Source organism: Pelodiscus sinensis, chromosome 7 (assembly GCF_049634645.1).
Source record: "Pelodiscus sinensis isolate JC-2024 chromosome 7, ASM4963464v1, whole genome shotgun sequence".
NCBI classification, from domain to species: Eukaryota; Metazoa; Chordata; order Testudines; family Trionychidae; genus Pelodiscus; species Pelodiscus sinensis.
This window is the reverse complement of record NC_134717.1, coordinates 48238524-48251495: the sequence shown is the minus strand read 5'-3', so window position 1 is coordinate 48251495 and position 12972 is coordinate 48238524. Positions and strand designations below refer to the sequence as shown.

The window sequence follows — 12972 nt, the reverse complement described above, 5'->3', positions numbered from 1 at the left end:
GCAAACTACTATGTGCATCAAGTCTAAATGCAAACCTAGACTGCATTCCTTTTTAATTATTATTATTTTGCACATTATAATATACTTAAGTACTGTGCTAGCTCTTTTAACAGCTTCATCTAGATAATCAATGTCGCCATTCCACTGAAGTGCTATCTTCCTGCTGTGAAGAAGCGCAATCCCCCTCACTGCCATAGCTCCCTGCTGACTTGTTTTACAACATTTAAGCAGGAAACTGTTAAACCTTCTTTCTTTCTTTTTTTTCCCCCTGTGCAGACAGAAATCTGCTTTCCTGCTGTTTTCTCACTTGTCCTGAAACCCGTTAAAAAGTATCCTGGCTTCTACCCTCAGAACTGCCCTAATTTTAACCCTAAGCAACCGTTCTCTTCTTTTTACTCAGATTTCTAAAACTGACTCATCAGATAAGACAAAGTGTGAAAGTATCTGGTATAAGAACAAATTTCCAATAAAGCAAGGTGAAAAGGTCACTCGTGGTAAGTTCCCCATAGAAGTAAGAAACCAGCCACTTCAGTTCAGTCATTTGGAGGCCAAAGTAAGTACATTTTGGGCGTTTTCCTTTTACCATCAAGGGAGCTAAAAATAGAAAGGTCAGATCTTGAAATCTGTACGGACAATTCAGGGCATTTTTGTACATCTCTTTCTACTTCTCGTCAGCTGCACTTTTGGAAAAACAATGGAAAATGGTGACGTAAAGAGAAAACAACCTAATCAAACTGAATAGCCATCTTTAATAGATATTACATTTTACAGCTAGGAAGCTGATACAAGTATGTTTTTATAAATCCTACACTTTACTTTAACATAATGGGTAAAGTTAAAGCCTGGGGCATTTGCGTCATTATCAGAGGCTCTGTCAGCGAGAGCTGTAACCTAATTAGTTTTGATGCAGCAAATCAACAAAACCACTACTGGTTACGACCTCTGCCAAGATCACTAGAGAGCCAGACAAATGAAGCTTAAGATGTTATTAGTCGTTCTGTTGCAAAGTTCCAGATAAAATATGACAGGATGTTGTTGCTTGACTTCGGCATCAGTTCTCCAGATGGCACTCTGCATCAGCTTGTAGCAAAGCTCATCGGGATGCTGGCACATTTTCTCTGTCAAAATGAAAGTTTTCTAATTACAAAGAGATAATGTGAAGAGATGCAAACTTAATCTCCTGAACAAAAGGTTGCAAGCTGTGTAACAGCAATTGAAGGGAGAGATTTCACATAGTTCAGTTGCTTTTAATACTGCAGTTCAGGAAATCTTTGTTACCCTACATGACGAAAGAAAGAAAGAAAGATGCACTTGACCCTATTTATTAGAATGTCTTCTGCAATGTACACAATGGTTCCATGTAATTTCTCATAGCATTAATGGACTTGATTCTATAATCAGGTATACCTGGGTAAATCGGGAGTTAAAATAGTGTGAACCTATGTGAAAGGAGTGCTGAGGTTCCATGAATGTTTTATATCAAATTGCTTAAGTTGACTTGTCAAAAGATAGCAGGATAACTATTGCTCTAGCAGCTGGATGGTGCTGCTAAACAAAAATAAGCAAAGAATATATTTTCTTGAACAGTAATATATGAACTCCTTAAAGAAAAAAAAAGAATCTGTGAGAATGTAATGCAAGTGGCAGGGAGGCTACAAAACTTAAGATCATGGTAAATTATCAGCATGGTTATGAGACATTATCAAGTGGGCTGGAGATATTAAATTGCCAGAGTGACAGAGAGATAATGCTGACGTGCTAATAACCAACAACATTCAACCCCGAATAAAAATAATTCTGTGGTGATAACAGTACTGTAGGTAGAGTGCTCTGAGACTCATGGTAATTAATGTAACCCTCAGCTTGGCCAGTCTAAACAACACAGTCATATTTCCCTTTCTGTCAGTTTGTAGTTGAAAGCTGATGCAAATATGTTATACCAAAGAAATGGAACATATGCATGTCCTTTTCTGAAATGCCAGTAGGGACAGTCATAAATCGAACTAGGCAAATGTCTTTTAAAAAAGTATCATCATTGTAGATGCAGTACGAGACTGTTCTATCACGTAAAAATTTCATGTAGAATAGTGATAGAAATGTAGCTGTATTAGTCTGGTGTAGCGAAAACAAAAAACAGGACTATAGAGCACTTTAAAGACTAACAAGATGATCACCTAATAAACCATCTTGTTAGTTTTTCAAGTGCTACATAGTCCTGTTTTTTGTAAAAATTTCAGATTCTCTAAAATACAAATGATATCTAAATATACCAAATGCCTTCCACTATAATAGTGCCTTTATTTCTTGACTTATAGGAATGCACTTTGAGTCAAGCATGAGAAAATAGAAGTACAGAAAAAGAAAAATTAGTTTCTACTTTAAAGAACTTTAAAATTCATGAGATACAGACAAGACTACTTTCAGAGTTTCAAATAAAACCCCCAGAAAAATTTCTATGAATGCAGAACCTAGAATTAAAATAAAAACTTAAGTATTTTTAAAAAGACAAGAGATTTATGCAATAATCATTAGTCATTTTAACTATATGAATTTGTTTACTAATGTAAAAAAAATGAATATTATGATATGGGTTCTTTAGAAGACTGAAGGGTCTTCAGCTGGCATTTAGGGCCATGTTAATCAGATGTATTTCCAGCATTTTCAGGGAAATTTGGTTAGTGTTTGGCTGGAAAAAAATATCAATGATAAACGAAGAATATATTCTCGCAAACAGTCTAAATCAGAACATTTGAAGAATTAAATCATACAAAAATATAACCAGGACCTTCAGAGCACTCCCACAGTCTCTTTTCCTGAAGAGTTAACTTCTTTTTTTTCCAAATAATGAGCATTTTTAAAAAGTCACAACATTAACATAAAACAGTCTGTAACTGCTGTTGTAATGTTCAACATCAATTTTATGTAAACTTAACTACTAAACAGCAATCACAGTGACATCCCTTAGGAAGCATGAAGGGACCTAAGTGTGTAGCAATTTTAAAACTGAGGTACAAAACTAAACAAGGTGGTAAGATGCAAAGTGTTTCCGGTTACATTCCTGTGGCACCATCTAGTGGTAAGTCTGGTCCTAGACTGACTTTCTCTGAGATGACAAACAAGAATTTATTGGGCATCAGATATCTTTATTATTATGTTTACCAGATTTTATTATTTTGTTCAAATGACTTTGATTGATTGATTGATTGATTGATTGATTGAGTTTGTAACTGAGCAAATCTCATGAACAGTACTATTAGACAAAACAAACCACAATGGCACTGTGAATTAGATCTTTTGTTTTCTCTTTACATAGCACTGTTGTGCTATGCTACTAGCAAAAGCATCCAATCCAGCCTATTATAATTCAGAATTCTATGAATACATATGATTTTTGAAGTGCAGTGAATACATATCACTTATTGCAGAATTGCAATATGTTATTTGAACTTTCACTCCTTTATGACGGAATATGTCTGGTGAATTCTAAAATATAACACATTATTTTGTGTGTGCTAGAGAGAGAAGCTAAAAGGACTGCAACAGCAAAAACGACCACTCACCCCTTCTAACTGCTGGATTTAAATGCAGAGATGAGCCTTGAAAAGGCTGGGTGAGGGCAGGCAGGCAATAATACTTGAAGAACAGGGCCTGCAGACATACTAGAAGAAGGTGTAGTAGGAAAAAAGCCTGAAACATATGCTCTGTATTGGAGGCTTGGGGCCTGTCCAAAGTAGTAGTTAAAGCTCCACTGATATAAAATAAAGACAAGCTGTGAGCAAGAGGCAGGACTTGCTCACAGAATCTGGCAAAATCAGAGCTGATATTGGAGAAAGAAGTGCTAGGCATAAAGTACACACGCGCGTGCGCACACACACACCCCAGTATCAAGTGGTACCAGAACATCCCAATATCAAGGATAATATAAAAACATTCCTCCAGGAAAACAGGAACATGCTGGCCCCTCCTAAAAGATAAGGTCAGGATGACAGTGTGTAATAGAAATATTATGATTGAACCAGTGTGTACAAGGTGATGGGTAATAACTAGCCATGGCAGGACGCAATAAGTAAGTATATCAGAAGGGCAGTACATAACTTGTTTGTTGGGATATAAAGATGCATCTCAGAGAAAGTCTCTGAGGGTATGTCTACACTACAAAGTTAGTTCGAACTAACGGACGTTAGTTCGAACTAACTTTAATAGGTGCTACACTAGCGCTCCGCTAGTTCGAATTTGAATCGAACTAGCGGAGCGCTTAGTTCGAACTAGGAAAACCTCATTTTACGAGGACTAACGCCTAGTTCGAACTAGCTAGTTCGAACTAAGGGCTGTGTAGCCCTTTAGTTCGAACTAGTGGGAGGCTAGCCCTCCCCAGGTTTCCCTGGTGGCCACTCTGGCCAACACCAGGGAAACTCTATGCCCCCCTCCCGGCCCCGGACCCCTTAAAGGGGCACGGGCTGGCTACGGTGCCCGTGCCAGGTGCAAGCCTGCCAGCACCCAGCCAGCAGACCCTGCACCTGGCACGGCACAGAGCCACCCACCCGATGCCCCCCAGCCCACCCCCTCTTGCCGGGACCAGGCTGGCGGCTCCCGGGAGCTTGCCCTGGACCGCAAGAGGCGGGCACCTTCCTGGGCTAGTGCGGACATCGTGGACCTCGTCCACGATCTCCGCACTAGGCACAGGAAAGTGGCCGTCTAGGGCAGGAGAGCTGCCAGCCTGGCCACCCAGGACCAGGTGTGCATGAAAATCAAGGGGGTCCACTGAGACCCCCGACACTGAGCCCTGAGCTTACAATGGCCGTACTGGGTCAGACCAAAGGTCCATCTAGCCCAGTAGCCTGTCTGCCGACAGAGGCCAACCCTAGGGACCCTGGAGGGGATGGACCGAAGACAATGACCAAGCCATTTGTCTCGTGCCATCCCTCTCCAGCCTTCCACAAACTTTGGGCAGGGACACCACTCCTACCCTCTGGCTAAGACTACTCCATGGACCCAACCTCCATGACTTGATCTCACTTCCCTTTAAACTCTGTTCTAGTTGTAGCCTTCACAGCCTCCTGCAGCAAGGAGTTCCACAGGTTAACTATTTGCTTTGTCAAGAAGAACAACTTTCTCTTACTAGTTTCAAGCCTGCTACCCATTCCTTTCCTTTGGTGTCCTCTAGTCCTTCTTTATGGGAACTCAGGAAGAACTTTTCTGAATGCACCCTCTCTACCCAACTCCTGCTTTTAGAGACCTCTATCCTGTCCCCCCTCCGTCTCCTCTTTTCTAAGCTGAACAGTCCCAGTCTCTGTAGCCTCTCTTCATCTGGGACCTGTTCCCAACCCCTGATCATGTTAGTTGCCCTCCCCTCTCCCAGCCTTTCTCTTCCTCTCTCCCACCTCCTTTTCCCAGTCTCCCCCAGTTTTTTTTCAATAAAGACAGAGTCAATGTTGGAAGAAACGTTATCTTTATTTTGTACATCAATAAGAAGGGGGGCTAAGGAAGGGTAAGTGGAAGGAGGTGAGGGAGGAATGGGGTACGAGCCCCCGATGGGGAGGACTGGGCTGGCTCTGCGGGCTTCTGGGGGTGGAAGCTCTCCTGCAGCCCCCCAATTACTTCCTCTCCCCAGATGGCAGCCTGCGGCAAGTGCAGCTGGGCTGATGGCCGAGTGGTGTGATGTGCCCAGTGTGGGCACTCCGGGCACTCCAAGCCAGAACTTCTTTGCAAGCGGGGCACCCCTGAGAACTGTGTGTCCGGGGTGGGGGTCGGGACCCTTTAAGCGCAGCCCTCAGCTAGCCTGAGACAGTATCTCCACGCTCTAAGTCCTCCTTTTATGCCCTGCCGGCACTGCTTCCGGCCATCATTAAGCCCGGTTCAGAGTCCACTCAATGTGGACTTGCTAGTTCGAACTAGCAAAACGCTAGTTCGAACTAGTTTTTAGTTCTAGACGCGTTAGTTCGAACTAGCTTAGTTCGAATTAACTAATTCGAACTAAGTTAGTTCGAACTAACTTTGTAGTGTAGACATACCCTGAGTCTAACCTAGGGAGTAAGGGTATGTCTACACAGCAAAGTTAATTTGAAATACCAGCCCTTATTTCAAATTAACTTTAATAGCGTCTATATAGGCAAACCACTATTTCAAAATAAAATTGAAATAGCGGGGCACTTAATTCGAATTAGTTAAACCTCATTCTACAAGGAATAACGCCAAATTCGAAATAAGCTCTGTGTAGACGCTGATTTCAAAATAGGGTGCCTCCAGCCCTTCCCAGTTTCCTCTGGTGGCCACTCTGGGCCAAACCAGGAAAACTCTTCTCCTCTCCCCCAGCCCCAGAGCCCTTAAAGGGGTAGACTCTGGCCACAATGCACATGACACATCAAGGCCTTCCAGCAGTCGCTGCCCCTGACCCAGTGGCCCCAGGATGAGTTGGGCAGCCAGCGGTCCCCCACCCAGTCCCCCAGCACCCAGGAGCCAGCAAGGGGTTGTAGATGGTGGGCGCCTACCTGGACTAGTGTGGAGATCATGGACCTCATTGAGGTTTGGGGGTAGGCCCCCAATGTCCATAATCTCCACACTAGACAGGAACGCGGCTGTCTACAGCCACATAGCTGCCACCATGGGCAAAAAAGGCCACAGGCACACCCAGGAGCAAGTGCTCCTCAAGATCAAAGAGCTGCGTCAGGCATACGCCAGGGCCACTCAGGGCAGCTCTGCAGCAGGGGCAGACACCTGCCCCTATTTTGATGCCCTGGACCACATCCTGGGGGGGCAGTGCAGTCCGTGCCACCCCTGGGGGGCAGCGAGCCAGGACAAGAGGACCCTGAGCAGGGCATGGAGGAGGAGCCACTACACCAGCAGGACCCCCTAGCAGTCCCAGGAGAGGAGTCAACAGGGTCGTCCGAGGAGGCCACACCACGTAAGTGCCATCATTGTCCCCTTCCCGGGGAGGAGGGCGGGGAGGGAGACCAGGAATTATGCGCATGGCCCTTGCTTACCACGCATCATGCAGCAACCTGTGCATGTGCGAGCATGTGCCGTGCCACCCCTGGGAAGGTGGCTCCAGCAGCCTGCCACACAGGGGCCATAGCCTGCTAGCCACACATGTGTGTGACAAGACCTGACATGCTCCTGACCCCCGGGGCGGGACACAGCAGGACGTCCTCTCTTCACAAGCCCCCTCTAACCTCTTCCCCCACCTCGGCCACACTATACACAGCACAGGGCATGGGTGCGGTTTCGGGGCAGCTCCCACTCCCGGGGATAGCCGGACATTCCGACCACGGCCTCTGTGCAAGCACAGTAGCTCTGACAGTGCAGGGCATGGTTATCCTCACATAGCATGGGGGGCTGGACTTCACCCACTGTATCCCCAGGGAGAACTGACCACTTCTCTTCTTTCTCCACAGCCGCACCAGTTGTGCGTGCATGGCACCACCCTGCCTGGGACATCCTCCCATACCCGAGGGCTCAGCAGGTCCACCCGAACACTGCAGGGGTACCGAGACCAGCAGCTGGGGGCCCTGTGAGCCCTACACTGCACCATGAAGCAAAGGGTGCAGGATGACCAGGAGTTCCAGCGGGAGCTGCTTGCCCAGGGTCATGCCATCTGTGCCCATCTGCAGACCCTGGTGCAGAGCGTGCTGCCTCGTGCCGCTCCAGCGCCTGCTGCCTCCCCAGCTCCCATTCCTCCTCCCCCTCCTGCCTCTCCCACCTCAACCTCCACACCCTCCTCCCCATCCCCCCAGGGACGCCGAAGTCCCCGCACCCGCCATGCTGAGAGACACTTGGCCTCACGAGACCCCCACCCCTGAACCCTGTGCTTCCCCTACCCCTTGTTCCCCTTGCTTCCCCCTTTCAGCTCCCAGTTTTCCCCCTTCCCTCTCCCACCCTCTCTTCTCCCCTCTCCCGCCTCCTTTCCCCAGTCTCCCCAGAGTTTCATCCCCCCCCCCCCAGTTTTGTTAAATAAGGAGAGTTTATATTTTTGAAAATATGTGTTTTTTATTTGACATCAGGAAGGGGGGTTAGGAAGGGGTATGTGGAAGGCAGGCAAGCAAACAGGGACACCTGAGAACCGGCTGTCTGGGGGATGCAGTGTCCCTTTAAGCACAGGCCTCAGATAGCCCCAGGCAACAGCCACACAAACACAATAATTACCTGATGCCCTAACCCTGACCTGGTTCCGGCCACCCTTAATTCCGAATCAGTGTCCACTGAATGTGGACGTGGTATTTCGAAATAGCCAAATGCTATTTCGAAATGTATTTTGTGTACTGATGTGTTATTTCGAAATAATTTATTTTGAAATAATGCTGTAATGTAGACATACCCTAACAGACAGTCTCACTATTCACTTTGCTGGTCCACAGTTATGAGCATACCTGTATTAGTGATCTGATAGAGTCTGTCTTGCTTCAGTCGAGAAGTCTGTAGGAATGCCTAACATAGTGAATGCTAGTGGGAAGGGGGTAGGTTTAGAAGATAAAATAAAAAAAAACAAATTAAAAATCATCTAGAAAAGTTAGATGCCTGCAAATCACCAGGGCCTGATGAAATGCATCCTAGAATACTCAAGGAGCTGATAGAGGAGGTATCTGAGCCTCTAGCTATCCTCTTTGGAAAATCATGGGAGACGGGAGAGATTCCAGAAGACTGGAAAAGGGCAAATATAGTGCCCATCTCTAAAAAGGGAAACAGGAACAACTCAGGAAACTACAGACCAGTTAGTTTAACTTCTGTGCCAGGGAAGATAATGGAAATCATCTGTAAACACTTGGAAGGTGGCAAAGTGATAGGGAACAGCCAGCATAGATTTGTAAAGAACAAATCATGTCAAACCAATCTGATAGCTTTCTTTGATAGGATAACGAGTCTTATGGATAAGGGAGAAGTGGTGGATGTGGTATACCTAGACTTCAGTAAGGCATTTGATATGATATGATATTCTTATCAATAAACTAGGCAAATACAACTTAGATGGGGCTACTATAAGGTGGGTGCATAACTGGCTAGATAACCGTACTTAGAGAGTAGTTATTAACGGTTCACAATCCTGCTGGAAGGGTATAACTAGTGGGGTTCCGCAGAGATCTGTGTTGGGACCGGCTCTGTTCAATACCTTCATCAACGATTTAAATATTGGCATAGAAAGTACGCTTATTAAGTTTGCAGCTGATATCAACCTGGGAGGGGTTGCGACTGCTCTGGAGGATATGGTCATAATTCAAAATGATCTGGATAAATTGGAAAAATGGTCTGAGGTAAACTGGATGAAGTTTAATAAAGACAAATGCAAAGTGCTCCACTTAGGAAGGAACAATCAGTTTCACACATACAGAATGGGAAGCGACTGTCTAGGAAGGAGTATGGCAGAAAGGGATCTAGGGGTTATAGTGGGCTTAAACTGCAGCAAGGGAGGTTTAGGTTGGACATTAGGAAAAAGTTCCTAACTGTCAGGGTAGTCAAACACTGGAATAAATTGCCCAGGGAGATTGTGGAATCTCCATCTCGAGATATTTAAGAGTAGGTTAGATAAATGTCTATCAGGGATGATCTAGACAGTATCTGGTCCTGCCATGAGGTCAGGGGACTGGACTCGATGTCCTCTCGAGGTCCCTTCCAGTCCTAGAATTCTATGATTCTAGTACCATGTTTTGTAAACAATGAATCAAGCTGGGTGCCCTGTGGTCATTGGGTGGATTGCTTGAGGTCAGCCGTATCAGCTGTCTATGCAGGGCTTCGGGTTACCATATTTGAACTTTCACAAAAGACAACACTTCTGAGAGGGAGTGTATCTGTAGCAGTATCTACCAACTCAAGTTGTATTCATCTGTTTTTATATATATATATATACACAATGAGTAACAGTGTATATGCAACATGAGAATATAATATAAAAAGTGTATGGCACACATTCAGAAAAGATACTGAATCACAGACTCACTGACTGATCTTGTTACCCCCTTTGTTCTTACCCTGTTGCCATGTTGCCCTGATGGACATGCCAGGTCCCCGGGCTCACTGGCTAAGCCTTCTTCCCCCATCACACTGCATGGCGGCTTGGCTGCACCTTACCTAGGTGCTGTTGCTGCAGTGGCAGGCAGGCTAGCTTCACCGGGGAGCCCCAGCTGCAAATCTGAGGGGCCTAAAGAGCAAAGCTTGTTATGGGAATTTGGGTGGGTGAGAAAACAAGATGTGGAGCCTTTGGGAAGCCAGAAACCATTGAATCCAGGAAGCAGGGAGCAGAGTAATTTGAGAAGTAATAGCCTCTTCCCTTTTCCCTCCCCTAGTCTCTACCCCCTGCTTTTGGCAGCCCAACATTGTATTCAGAAATAGGGAAGGGAATAAGCTGCTAAAAGGTAAGACATAGATCAGGGTCCCAAGGGATAAAGTCTCTCTCTCTCTCCCCCCTCCCTCCCCTTTTTTTTTTCAGTCAGCTGCAAGTAAACCCAGGAGGAAAGGGGCAGTGGGGTAAGGAAGGGGCAAAGTGCCTCACCGACAAGTGATGCACCAAACCACATCTGGAAAAGAACTGTGCCTGTTCAGTCCAAACCAACAACAAACTCAGAGGCTTTGGCTTTTATTTAAATCAACCCAAAATACATGGGGAGAAGAGGGAAGGAATCAGAAGGGAGGCTCCAATTCAGTCCCCTCTCTTGTTTCATTGTGGGTAATTGGCTATATACAGGCACACTGCTCATGCATATATTTGCCAACATCCGTGTCATGACAGTGTTTAAAAGAATCTATTGATTCTCCTCTTTGATACCCTAAGAACATCCATAACCACTAATGGGAATTACTCCTGTGCATGAAGAGAAGAATAGGTCTCTCTCTGAATGAAATTACTTGGGCCTTATTTTGTAAATAAATGAAGGGATTATAAAATGTATATTTGTAAAGCCTATGAGTGACATTATCTTCCAAGATAATTTTACTAACTAATAAACTGCCTCAGTATTCTGGCCTACACTGCCCAATCCTTACTTCCCCTGATTCTGAGGGAACTTTTGCCAGAATAAACACTGTCACCTCATCCCCACTGTATGGAAAATAATCAGTTAAATAAAATTAGCTTAGGTTCCGCATTATTGTATCTAGGTTCTGATTCTGCTAGTTGTTGTGCATCTTCCCATTTCCTCCACTGAGAACTGAGGGCTCTGAGCATCTCTAGTAAGACTTCCGCTTCTTTCGGGGCTGGGCCCAGAACCTGTGGGCTACGTCTAGACTGGCCCCTAATTCCGGAAGAGGCATGCAAAGCAGGTAAGTCAGAATAGGGAAATCCGCGGGGGATTTAAATATCCCCTGCGGGATTTAAATAAACATGTCCGCCACTTTTTTTCCGGCTTTTCCCCAAGCCGGAAAAAAAGCGGCGGACATGTTTATTTAAATCCCACGGGGGATATTTAAATCCCCCGCGGATTTCCCTATTCTGACTTACCTGCTTTGCATGCCTCTTCCGGAATTAGGGGCCAGTCTAGACGTAGCCAGAGGTGTTCAAAACCGGGGGTGGGTGGTGTTCATTTGAAGAGGTTTATAAGAGTATGTTCATGAATTCAAAGCATCATGCTTGTTCAGCTAGCTAGAATTTATCCTTTGGGATTTCAGGTTCAAACCACAAACTGGCCCAGGTTCTCTTGGAATTAGGTCCAAGAGAATTAGATAAATAAGGTTGTAGAGCAGATATGAAGTAGTAGTATTTTTTGTATTGCACTTGCACCAGAGACTGGTACTGCGGACTGCATGTAGCCCATCAGGGTTCTCTGTCTGGCCTGCAAGATCGTTTGTTTACCATACACACAGGGTTGCCAGATTCCACTGGTTTCTGTCCACACAGTTTTTTTCCTACTGGTACTACTAAAGCAACATGCATGCAAAGTGAAATGAATGCTAACTGCACACAACACTACCTGTGAGAGCCATGTGCACCCTCTGCAGCCAGTCAAAGCACGGCAATGGTTCAATCAGCACATCCTGTAAATTCTAAGTACACAAGCGCAGTTAGCAAAACTACCCTAGTCTGGTCTTGATTACAACATCCTTGCAACCCACTGAGATGTGGGAGGCTCCACTCATGCAGCCCACTCACTAGCCTAGGTTGACCATCAGTGCTCTGCACAGGTGGATATGGAAATCAGATCTTGGGAGCTCAAGGTTAATCCTGAGACGGTTATGATTATTGCATTATGGAGCAGCCACAGCGTATCAGCCCCCTAGCCACTATTGAGTATTTGGGGCATGTCGGTATTGGTAAAGTTTCAGGAGAGATTTGAAGGATAATGGATGCTGTGGGCTTTTACAGGGAACTTCATGCATAAAAGATGGCTTGAGAGAAAACGTGGTGCTATTTGTAGGAAAATTTGCCAAACAGGAAAAAAAGAGAGCTTAATACGGTATGGCTGTGTCTAGACTGGCCAGGAAAAACTTTTCAGCCATTTTTCCGGAAAAACTTGTCAGCTGTCTACACTGGACGCTTGAATTTCCACAAAAGCACTGACTTCCGACTGTAAGAAATCAGTGCTTCTTGCGGAAATACTATTCTGCTCCCATTCAGGCAAAAGTCCCTTTTGCACAAAGTTTTTGTGCAAAAGGGCTAGTGTTGACAGCTCAGATTTGTTTTCTGCAATAAAGCCCCGATCGCGAAAATGGCGATCAGGGCTTTTTTGCAGAAAAGCATGTCTAGATTGGCACGGATGCTTTTCCACAAAAAGTGCTTTTGCGGAAAAGTGTCCATGCCAATCTAGACGCTCTGTTCCGAAAATGCTTTTAATGGAAAACTTTTCCGTTAAAAGCATTTCTGGAAAATCATGCCAATCTAGACGCAGCCTATAAGTGATAGGGGTAAGTCTACAGTAGGAAAAGTAGGGTCTTAAAAGTGAAGACAAGTATTTAGCGCTGGAGGTAGTGGAACATGGAAGCCAAGGGAGGGATGCAAAGAGAAGGATGATGTAGTCAAAGTGACAAACCGATAAGCCAATTTTGTATCTAGAT

General features: G+C 45.1%; 1 long non-coding RNA gene across 2 annotated transcripts in view; it reads left to right on the top strand.

The window, feature by feature from the left end:
* LOC142830200 (uncharacterized) overlaps positions 1–12972 on the top strand; it is a 50955-nt gene that overhangs the window by 17216 nt on the left and 20767 nt on the right. For both annotated transcript variants that reach the window (XR_012905236.1, XR_012905237.1), the window contains exon 2: positions 401–494. This is a non-coding gene — a long non-coding RNA (uncharacterized LOC142830200). The remainder of the gene's footprint in view (positions 1–400; positions 495–12972) is intronic.